At 37.4% G+C, this 12915-nt stretch overlaps 1 long non-coding RNA gene across 1 annotated transcript; it reads left to right on the forward strand.

Annotated features, from left to right (window-relative positions):
- Positions 1-445: 445 nt before the first annotated feature.
- LOC118916413 (uncharacterized) lies at positions 446-8373 on the forward strand. The gene is made up of 3 exons (XR_005026374.2): positions 446-570; positions 4369-4580; positions 8291-8373. It is a non-coding gene; the product is annotated as an uncharacterized LOC118916413 (long non-coding RNA).
- The last annotated feature ends 4542 nt before the right edge of the window (positions 8374-12915 follow it).

The following is a 12915-nucleotide window of genomic DNA, read 5'->3' on the forward strand; positions in this document are numbered from 1 at the left end:
GGGGGCAAGAATCCCTGGTTTTCTGGGAGGGTGGGATCCTACCTCAACCCTAGAGCTGATTGGTTTATAAGGGCCGGGTAACCTTACTCCTATTGGCCTCTGATTGGTTTAGGAGGGGCATGTGATTCAGTTCTGGCTAATGGGGTGTAGTAGTAGGTCTTTCCTTCTGGGATAATAATGCAAAGCTGCAGAAAGAGGCTTTTTAATCCCTGTCCCCCAAGTATAGGAGCCTTTTACAATGGCAAAGCAGCAACAAGGGGATAAAAGCCAGTCTTCAAGAACAGAAGCATGAAAAAACAAGATCCAGGGCCCTGATTCATTGCGGAGCTGCTGACTTGATGCCAGCAACCACCTACTTCAGGGGTTCTTGTTATAAGAGAAAAATAAAATGCCTATTTGTTCCAGTCTCTGTAAATCAGATTTCTGTTATCTGCAGTCAAACTTTGCCTTTCTATCCAAAACCCTGATTAAAGAACTCTGTTCCGCAGGCCCGATCTCTGCTAAGAAAAGATCACTGCTAGTATTATACCCTTCACTTCAAGACAGAAACTGGAGAACCTAGGAGACTAGGTAAGGATCTTTCTACAAAGACAGTGAAGCAAGTGAGAGAACAGAGAAGGGTCTATATGTTACTTTGTGTCTAAGAGGGATTCAATCATGTATTCATATTTTCTTGTACTTAACATAAACGCCTAAGGAGTACACACACACACAAAACCCCATAATTAAGAGGGTAGGCAGGGAGGGACAGGTGGGTTGAGAATTAGGAATAAAACCTAAACAGGAAATAGAAGAATAAACTTGTTATGGAAATTTGAAAATTGCATTACAAAAAAGACTCTTTTTGATGAAACTGTATTTTGGTTCTCTTTATAGCATTTACTGGCTGAGTGATTATGGGCAAATCACTCAAACTCTCAGTTGAGTTTTCCCACCTGTGGGATGAGAAATTCACAGTTTTCTAATTAGACCTTTTTCATTTCTAAAACTATACAACTTTATGAAGCATCTTTCAATTACATCATCATATACCAAGTTAAATTATTAAACTTAATAATTTAAATTGTCCTATTTAAATTATTCCAACTGGAAATTCTCATCTGCACAACTATTGACAGTACATCTGGAGACAGCCTGGGAATGGATTAGGTTAAACAATTCTGACTTTTTCCCATTACTAAACATCAAAACTATTCATACTACTTAGTAGTGCAAACTACCTTCCCTTCCACTTCTCTGCCATTCCTGAGCCCTTACTCTGCTTTGCTTTTTCTCTTCTCACTAGCACTTGTGTCTTCTATTATCTCAAATGATTAACTTATTAGTTGGGCACTGTTAATGATCAATTTCCCTACAGTATAAACTTTGTTCACTGTGTATTTCACCTACCTGGGACAGAGTCAGCACTCAACAAATGTTTTCTAGATGAGTGAATCATGGTGTTGCACCAGATCCATTTAAATGTCTAAACAAGTTTTACCTATATTTGGGGAGAGTAGCAAAAAAGATACCAAATCATTGGTTTTCATATTCGGATGGTTGGATGGTTTGTCAGGAAAACACACAGAATATTAATTTGCTTGTTTAGTCCTGGCTTATAAAGTGTAAGTAGGGATTTTAAAAGCTCAATAATAGGAAGCAAATCTAACAGAGTAGACTCTTCAATATTAGTCTTAACCAAAATGTCCTTGGGTGTCAAGAGCATGTGGATCTGAGAATGAATCACTTTGAGAATTTATCCTAAGTTATAGAACTCACTGGCCTCTGCCCTTCAAGGAGAGAAGAAACTCAGTCCTTCTGCTTTCTTGGGTCCCAGTTGATGTTTTCAAAAAAGGTTGCCTCATGTGAAATGCAAACTGTAGCCTATTTGTTCCTCTGTGCCCTGGGTTGTAGTTCTTGCTTAGCCTGTCCCTCTTTGTGGCTGAGTGCTGGGCTGCTTTGATACCACCCGGTTGCTGTTGTCACCTTAGGCTATCCAGGTAGTGATGCTGATCCTCCTCTGCCTCAAGCATGATTAGGGTCATTGCTTTCCCCACTGTCCTCTGGGTGGTGCCTGCCCCTCTAATGTCTCCCTATTCAGTTGCAATGGTTATGGGAGAGGTCCACCCAGACAAGTTATTTGAATCTTCAGTTGCATCTATTTTAGTTTGACAATTCAGCCCTCATCTTCCCCCAAAAAGACTGTCAAGGTTAGGGTGAACTCCATTACACTGTCTCCCTTATATCTTGAATTGCTGCTCCCTTTATTTCAAAGAGTTACCAAGGCTGTCCTCACTTATAAATCTCAATTAATGTCTTTCACACACACACACACACACACACACACACACACACACACACACAGGCTTCTTGATTGTTATTTACACTTGCTTCCATCATCCCTCTGGCCCACAAGTATATCAGATGTGCTGATATATATCTGAACTACAACAGTGGACAGGATTAGAAGTTCTTTGCCATTCAATTTCTAGGTTCTACAAAAACTGATGGACAATAGTAAGTGTGTTGGTAGTGGAGGCCAGGAAGGAGAGGGGCAACTCCCAATTCAACATATTAGGGTGAAAGAGACAAACTGACCTAAGTTTTGAGTGTGGCTCCACCTTCTATTGGTTCTGTTACCTCTGACAACTCACCTGTCTCTCTGGAATTCAGTTTCCTCATCCAGGCATAGTGATAATACCTACCCTATAGGGTTAAAGATTAAATGTGTCACAGGCGTGTGAGGCCTTTAAAGGAGGCCTAAATAAGTTCCCAAATGTTAGCACTGATAATCATCATCATCATCTTATCTCTTTCTTTCTCCTTCACCACCACCACCACCATCCTCCTCTTCCTCATCACCATCACCATCATCCTCACCATCACCATCATCACCACCATCACCATCATCTGCATCATCACCATCATCCTCATCATCAACATCACCCTCATCAGTACCATCACCACTCTCATCACCATCATCACCACCATCCTCCTCCTCCTCATCATCACCATCACCATCACCACCATCTCACCACCACCATCACCACCATCATCACCATCACCATCACCCTCATCATCCTCACCATCATCCTCACCACCATCATCATCACCACCATCACCATCATCTTCACCATCACCATTACCACAATCATCACCATCACCAGAATCATCACCATCATCACCACCATCACCATCATCAACACTCTCACCATCACCACCATCATCTCACCACCACCATCACCATCACCACCACCATCATCATCACCATTACCATCATTCTCATCATCACCACCATCACCATCACCATCATCCTCATCATCCTCATCACCATCATCAACACTCTCACCATCACCATCATCATCATCTCACCATGACTACCATCACCATCTTCCTCACCATCACCATCACCGTCATCACCATCACCCTCATCATCATCATCACCATCGCCATCATCCTCATCATCACCATCATCACCACCATCACCATCACCATCCTCCTCCTCCTCATCACCATCAACACTCTCACCATCACCATCATCATCATCTCACCACCACCATCATCACCACCATCACCACCATCACCATCACCACCATCCTCATCATCACCATCACCCTCATAACCATCACCATCATCACCACCATCACCATCATCACTATCCTCATCATCCTCGTCATCACCATCACCATCGCCATCATCCTCATCATCACCACCATCACCATCATCCTCATCATCACCACCATCACCATCATCCTCATCACCATCACCCTCATTCTCATCATCATCATCACCACATCCATCATCCTCATCACCATTACCATAATCACCATCATCACCACCATCACCATCATCAGTATCGCTATCACCATCTCACCATCATCTTCACCATCATCATCATTATCATTCTCATTTCAGATTTATCTGAAACCCCTGTAACCCTAGATTTCCAACCATATTAAATTACCTTATCTTCCCAACACAGCAAACACACTATTTAGTTTCTTTTCTGGGAGAATTCGAAAACTTAGAAGACTGTGACCCAGACAGAGTATTGCTTATTGCAATTTATAGCACAAATACATTTTGAGATGTACTAAGAGTCTCTTAAAAAATATCATATGTAGAGACAATCTTAAACTTTGATCATGAAACTCAATATCTAGAATTAAAGAAAATCATAGAGAACAGATAAATTGACTATATTACAAAACTTCCTATGCTGAAAAAAATGCCTTTGATAGTATTCCTACTTCCTGCCTCTACCTAAGGCCTTCTTCTTTAAGTTCAAACTCTAGGGGAGAAAAGAGATATTTTTTAGACACAGTACCTCAAATTAAAATACAAGTTATTGTCTAGGAATTTTAAAAAATCTCTCTGGCTTTCTTACAGGGGAGAGATATGATATGTGGTCATGTTGAGAACATTTATAAAGCCTTAGGATATTTAGAAGGTGGCCTCACTGAGAAATATTGGAACAGCATGCAATCTGCCAAAATGACTCTGAGAAACTAGACATCAACAAATTGAAACAAAGAAAAGTGGACATAATTTGGAACCCAAATTCTGATATCCATCTCCTTGGAGACAGCTGGGTGAAATAGGTAACTATTTTTCCTTGTTATATTTTGGTACTTCAATACAATTCTGAATTATTTTTTGTAGACTGGATCATTGCTTCCTGTATGTGTGTGTATGTGTGTCTTTGCTTTTTTATATCATGATTTCATGCTCTTTTATTGAGGGGTGGAAGGATTAATCTTTTTTCTTAACTTTTTGTTTTTAAATGACTTGAAAGTTACAGAAAAGGTGTAAAACAATACAAAGATCTCTTGTATACCCTTCAGTCAGGTTCCCAAATATCGACATTTTAGTACATTGATTTTACCATTCTTTTTTCATACATGTACACTATATATACATATGGATATTACAATATATTTTTCTAAAGCATTTGATATTAAGTTTCCAACATGATACCCTAATACACTTTCAAACTTCAAAATCTATTTCCTAAAAATGAGGATGCTGTCCTACCTAATCACAGTCAAACCTTTAATATCAGGGAATTGACACTGATCAGATATTACCATCTAATCTACAGACCCATTCAGATTTTGCCAATTGCCCTAATAATTTACTTTATAGAGTCCAAAGATCACATGCTGCATTTAGTTATCATATTTTTTCAGTCTTCAATCTGGAACAGTTCCTCAGTCTTGCCTTGTCTTTTATGACTGTGAAATGTTTGAAGAGTCCAAGCCAATTATTTTGTAGACTGCCCCACAGTTGTGGTTTGTCTGATGTTTTCTTGTGATTTACGCATTTTTGGCAGAAGTATCAGAGAAATGATGTGTGTACTTATCAATGTGTAATTTCTGGAAGCACATAATATCCATATATCTCATTTTTGGGGCTATCAATTCTTATCACTTGCCGTGGAGGGATTTCCCAGGTTTCTCCATTGTAAGGTTATTTAGTATGTGTTTTGTATCTATTAATTGATGGGTATTTTTTTTTAGGTGATTTGTGGAGAAAAGTTTGAGACTATGTAAATATCCTGTTCCTCATCATTTACCCACCAATTTTAGCATCCTTCGCTGACTCTTGCCTAAACCAATATTTCTATAATGGCTTACAAATGGTGATTTTGCAAATTCTATAATTTCTTTTACATGTATGGCATGTTACTGTAAGACAGTTTTCCTTTCACTATAGAAGCTCTGTCATCTATCTATCATCATTTGTCTATGTACATACCTACCAAATATACCAGTTTTAAATAAGCTTCCTTTTTTTACTCAGTGTTTACAATCCATTATTGTTTAATGTCTTGATGATCACTTTGTTCCAGGCTTAGCCAATGAAAGCCCCTTCAAGTTGGTACCTACATCCTTTTGACATAATTCTTCAGATTTTTTTTTTTTTTTTTACTTTCTGGCACAAGATATTCCTGGCTCATCTTGTTGTTTTCCTTTCCCATCCCTAGATTCATCCTCGATTTTTAGTAAAGAATGCTACTTAGAAATCAATATCTGAGTGCCTTGGATAGTTGGTACCAGAGTGTCATTGTATCTAGGCCCTCTTTGCAGACAGAACTAAGGCATGTGTGCCTGCACTCACCCACACACGTATACATCCACCCATGTCTATTTCTATTTGTGTATTTTTGAAATTTTGGTGTCATTAATATACAATTACATGAGCAACACTGTGGTTAGTGGATTCCCCCCATTATCAAGTCCCCACCACATACCCCATTACAGTCACTGTCCATCAGCATAGTAAGATGCTATAGAATCACTACTTGTCTTCTATGTGCTATACTGCCTTCCCTGTGCCACCCACCCCACATTATGTGTGCTAATCGTAATGCCCATTTTTCCACCTTATCCCTCCCTTCTCACCCATCCTCCCCAGTCCCTTTCCCTTTAATAACTGTTAGTCCATTCTTGGGTTCTGTGAGTCTGCTACTGTTTTGTTCCTTCAGTTTTTTCTTTGTTCTTATACTCCACAGATGAGTGAAATCATTTGACTATTGTCTTTCTCCACCCAGTTTATTTCACTGAGCATAATACCCTCTAGCTCCATCCATGTTGTTGCAAATGGTAGGATTGGTTTTCTTCTTATGGCTGAATAATATTCCATTGTGTATATGTACCACATCTTCTTTATCCATTCATCTACTGATGGACACTTACATTGCTTCCATTTCTTGGCTATTGTAAATAGTGCTGCAATAAACATAGGAGTGCATATGTCTTTTTGAAACTGGGCACCTGCATCTTAGGGTAAATTCCTAGAAGTGGAATTCCTGGGTCAAATGGTATTTCTATTTTGAGTTTTTTGAGGAACCTCCATACTGCTTTCCACAATGGTTGAATTAGTTTACATTCCCACCAGCAGTGTAGGAGGGTTCCCCTTTCTCCACATCCTCACCAGCATTTGTTGTTCCTGGTCTTTTCTACATTGGCCATCCTAACTGGTGTGAGATGATATCTCATTGTGGTTTTAATTTGCATTTCCCTGATAGTTAGCAATGAGGAGCATCTTTTCATGTGCCTGTTGACTATCTGAATTTCTTCCTTGGAGAAGTGTCTGTTCATATTCTCCACCCATTTTTTTAATAGGGTTATTTGCTTTTTGGGTGTTGAGGCATGTGAGTTCTTTATATATTTTGGATTTTAACCCCTTGTCAGATATGTCACTTATGAATATATTCTCCCATACTGTAGAGTGCCTTTTTGTTCTACTGATGGTGTTTTTTGCTGTACAGAAGTTTTTAGTTTGATATAGTCCCACTTGTTCATTTTTGCTTTTGTTTCCCTTGCCTGTGGAGATGTGTTCATGAAGAAGTTGTTCATGTTTATATTCAAGAAAGTTTTGCGTATGTTTTCTTCTAAGAGTTTTATGGTTTCGCGACTTACATTCAGATCTTTGATACATTTCGAGTTCACTTTTGTGTATGGAGTTAGACAGTAATCCAGTTTCATTCTCTTAAATGTAGCTCTATTTGTATATTTTTAAAAACCTTGATTCCATACCAATACTTCCAATTTCAGTTCAGTATGACAGGGTTAATTCCCCCTTTCTATATTTATGTCTATCTATGTTACATTTCAATTCCCTGTTTCTATGTTTGTAACCCCCTTCTTCAATAGTGAGAAATCTAGTTCCCATTATCTTTGGTTTATTTATTTACTTATATATTTGTCAATACCCCTAAATAGCTAATATTCTGATCTCACAGGCTTTCCCTCAGCCCTGATCCTGCCAACAACCCCTGCCCCACTGAATGTGCCAACTGATTGCTCAGCTCCAACCAAGGGAAACAGGAGGGAGTTCAGATACTTTATACTCTGCATTATTCATTAACATTACCTAGAGAAAGGGTGAGGAAAGAAAAATCTGAAATGCTATTGAAAATGTTCAGATGCATCAGGTATTCAACCAAATATTTTGCCTGATTTATGCTAAGCATGATATTTTTCTTGTTATATAGGCTTTGGTGCTAGTCTACATTTATGTAAATCTCTACTAGCAGTACAAATGGCAATTGAAATGCATTTAAATTCATTCTAATAATTCACAATCCAATTTCTCATGTATGATTGACAGATGGATTTACTTGGGGCAAAAATCTGTGATTTCATTGTTGTAAGTGACTATGAAAGCTCAGTAATACAGGGCATGCCACTGCCTCCCAGAAAGTCAAAGTGTCCTGCTGCTTCTTTCTGAAGAAAGGGACTTGTACCATAAAGCTGAAACTTGAAATTCTTCTCATTTCTCTCTCTCTCTCTTTTTTTAAACTCAGACAGGTGTCTTTCTTTCTGAGCACACCACGCACTTAAGAACAGGAGGCATCTCCTTACGACATATGGATTCCAAACATGTTCTGTGAGTCTCTTTTTTTTTTGTAACTGGGAGTGAGGCTCTCACTTATTAACAGTGTTTGCTGAAAATGGTAGAAGTCTAAAGAAGAACATACATTCTCACATTTTTCTTTTTCCCTTTCTTCATTTTAGAGCAACACTATCAAGGAAATGAAGATAGGATTTGGAAACTTCAGTGAATAATGAATCATATTACACAAGCAAATCAATGAAGTAAGTATTTTCTGCAGATCCATTCTTTCCAAATCACAGTCATTATAGGCAGAAAAGCTTAAGAACATTAAAGTCATATGATGACCATGGACCTCTAAGTAAATGATCACTGTATGGAAGATTTTATAAAATTTTGCTGACAAAAATTTATATTCATGTATTGGTGTTCCTTAACCACAGAACAATTACACTGAAGTACTTTCATTTTACAATGTCATGATGTCTTTTTAACCATTAACAATCTATGTCAAGGAAACACAATAATGATCCCACATCCTCACATTCATTGAATATTATTAGTTTTCTAGTCAAATCTGTTCAAATAAATTGAGTCCTCAGAACAGGAATGACACTTATTATGAGTCTGTTATTCCAGTACTTGACTTTTCATGTTTTGTTTTTCCCTAAAATTCTGAGAACTCTTGGTTCTCTGAATTGGAAAATATCTCTGGAGGATGTATCAGTGACTCAAAGGAATTTATGTAAATGGTGAAAAACATAACTGTATGGTATAGTTTGGGTATTGTGTATGAAACATCCACAAGCCATTATTTTATTTCAACATTCTGGAACATAAGAGAATGTATGTTGCAAAACAGTCCTGATAGAGACTCTCTCTGGAATAGATTAACTAGTATCCAAGCAAGACTTGGAGATCTTTAAGCAAAGAGGGCTCCAGATTGTAGATTGATTACTTGATGGCATATATACTCGAAAAGGTCAGTCTAGAAACGTTCCATTACTCAAGAAACAAGAGACTTTGGATTCAGAAAGGCACTCTAAGGGATCAATGGAAGAGGATTAGATAGGAATATTGTCAATAGCTTTAATTTAAAGAGATTACATTTTATTTTGCTTTCTTTACTTGCAATGATAATTCAATATATGAGTATTCCTGTATTTATAGCACAATGCACTTTTCATATGCATTACCTTTTACAAATCTGCATGGGCAAATCTATAATAGGAAAAGTCAGAACCTTACAAAAGGTTAAATTCAAACAGAAGGATCCCCAAAGTAATACAATTTCTGCTTGCAAATCTGGTGCAAATACAAATGTTTCTTAGGGTATAGCACATTAAAGGCTATAAAAATTGTCCCCCAAAATCTGCCAATTTAATATATATTGCTTTTTTCTTTTTTTTTTGGTGGGGTGCTTTCTTTTCTTGTTGACTTCTAGTTTAGTTTCAGACACAGTTTCCAAACATATATGACTTTTACAAAGAGAAATAATTTATCTTTGGAATGACGGAAAGCTGAAGTTAGCTTTTTGTTTTGTTTTTGTTTTTGTTTTTATTTTTAACGAATGTTGAAGAAACATTTCCTCCATAACTGATCTTTATGGCTGGCAATTTTACTACTTCTATTTTTGCCACTGAAAGTGAAAATCAGACTAAAATACGATGGAGATACTATGCCCTGGTGTCCAGGGAGTGCGTGGAGGCATGGAGTGATTGAATACTTCACAGAGTCAGGTTTGATTATCTTGGACAGTGGATGAGCAGACCTGGTGCAGAGTAACTGGGTAGGAGAGACCTGTAAGGCAATATTTCAAGGAAAAGATTCAGGAAGTTTAAGTTGAGGAGTTGGTTTTATTTCTGTTTTGCTTAAGGATGTCTGGTCTCCAATCCCTTATGCTCTAAACAAGGGGATGCAACATTTCCCAATTAAAATAGAAAATACTCAGGCTGGGTTTATGAGGCACCGAAAAATTGAATGAGAACCCTTCTCACCATGGAGCTCTGCCCATATTCACTCAAATACCCAGAATATTTGTCCATAACCTGCTCAACATTTGGGCTTTTAGGAACATTGGAGATGTTTGACCGAATGCTTCCATTTTTGTCTAAAGTTGGATGGTTAGTAGGGATCATTTTATATATACCATCTTGGGTATCTTTACATTGTTTATTGATCCTATTTCTTTGACTGATGTTAATTCTACCTGCCAAACCAGCAGCTCCTAGATATTTTTGTCTCAGTACACCTTTATTCTTCTAAATGTTCTATAACTTGGAAGAGCTCTTGCCTGTATGGGTTTTATCTGTCAATATTTACCATATTAGAAATTAAACTGGCAATTATTTAAAATATCTATTAAATTATTACAAAACAGCAATGATAAACCCATTACATGGTCACATAAATAACACATATTATTGTCAAACACACCCATAGTAGCTGAAGCAAAAATATTTAGTGAGAAAGTGGCATTGTTATATATTTTTGGCAAATCCCTTTAATGTCTGGGATAATAAAAGACAGCTTCTTCATTCAACCTACTGTCAGATCCTATGTCAGGTAGCCTCTGGGGATCTCCACATATCCTCATGAAATAGTGAGAGTGAAAGTGGTAAGATATTTGAGTGTTATGATCTTAGTATTGTAGTTCGGACCTCCTGACTCCTCTGACAAGGGAAGATGACTGCTGAGATAAACAAACATGGGTACAATTATGATGTGGTTAAGTACGCTGGTTCAGAACTGTGTACAGGCAAGAGTCCTGATGGGGTCTGCTCACTCTTCAGAATGTATATTACTTGTTACCCTGAGAGAAGCTCTGCCTGACCATTCTGTCTGAAGTAAGCATTCCCCACTTTCAATGCTCTGGAGCCAAGTACCCTGTTTTTGTTTTTTTGTTTATTCATTTGTTTTTCTCATTCCAATTTAAACTTTACCACTTTATTCCTTTATGTTAACTTGGCTCTCCCTCACTAGACTATAAACCTCTTGAGCTTTCTGTCTTATTCACTGCTGTATTCTGCATGCCTAGTATTGTGTCTAACAGAGTCGATATTCAATAATTATTTACTGATTTAATTATTGAATAAATTAGTGGTAGTTTTGCTTTTCTCACTTCCCTTTTGGTCCTTACTTCTTACACAGAGATGATCAGTGAACTCAGTGGAATTGTCCTAAATGCTTTTCCATTCATTCATTCTTCATTCAATGTTTCTGAAGTTCCTCTTACGTGCTGGTTAAGAGTATAGGACAAAAGGTGAGTAAGACATAGAACCTATCCTCAGTGTTATCCCTAAATAATGAGGCACACCAGAAGAGGAAACTTTAGTTGGATACTAAGTAGAAAATGTAATTGCTATCAGGAGGAAAGTTCTAAGATGAGCGAGAGCCTGGCATATTGAAGGAACTGCAGGGGGTCAATGAGGCTGAGTCATTTAGATTGCCAAAGGCTTTCAGCCGCGGGGCACGGGGAAGAGAACAGATGTGAGGTTAGAGAAGTGTGTGACTTTGGGAGCCACAAGCCTTGGGTTCTGGATTTAGGAGATAGGACTCCATCTTAAAGGCAGAACATCACATGGACTCACCATACTCATTGACAAGAGAAAGTTGTGAGCTCACAGACACACAGCCACAAAGTATGGAGCAAGCGTCTCCATTCCCCCTTCTGCTATGCAGATCAATAGTCAAGGAGGACTCATAAAACTCTTCACTATATCTGCTTGGGAATATCTAAACCATTGCAATTTATAAGACACACAGCGCTGAATGCCAGTAGTCTAAATGAAGTTATTCTGCTTAACAAAATATCTGCAGGAAGTTAGTTCATGCTACTACTAATTCAGAAGGAGGTACTGATTATTTTGCCGAAGTGTATCTCTTATTAACATAGAGGCAAAAATTCTAAACAGAACTTTTGCAAATTAAATCCAGAAATGTATGGAAAGAATACTAGACAGCAAGTTAGACTTTTCCAGTGATAAAAGTTTGGTTTAACATTTGAAGAAACAACCAATGAAATTCACTTAATTTATCAAATAAAGGAAGAAAGCATATGATCATCTCATTGATTATATTAACATTTGATAAAAAACCAATATTTCTTCATAATAAAACTCAGTAAATTAGGAATAGAAAAGAACTCCTTCAGTGTGATAATAGTTATCTTCAAAAATATGCAAAAAATAATCAACTTAAGGTTAAAAGTTTGGAAGTTATAACCCTAAATTTGGGAAAAGCATAAAGATGTCAGCTATCATCACTTTTATTCAACATTGTACTGGTGGTCCTAGTCTGGAAGAAAATTATAGGGTACAAGGATTGAAAGGAGAGGGAGAAAACCATCTTATTTTTAGATGATGAGATTTGGTATATCGAATATCTAAAAACACTGTCATTAAGAAATTACTGTGTATCTATATATCAGCAATGAATTATTAGATATTAAAATGGAAAAATGTACACATACAGTAGTATAAGAAATCAAATACCTAGGGATACATTTAACAATAGCTGTATAAAATTTCTGCACAGAAAACTAAAAAAATTTACTGAGACAAAATTTTAAATACCTAAATAAATGGAGATACCACT

The sequence above is a fragment of the Manis pentadactyla genome, chromosome 3 (genome assembly GCF_030020395.1).
Source record: "Manis pentadactyla isolate mManPen7 chromosome 3, mManPen7.hap1, whole genome shotgun sequence".
NCBI classification, from domain to species: domain Eukaryota; kingdom Metazoa; phylum Chordata; class Mammalia; order Pholidota; family Manidae; genus Manis; species Manis pentadactyla.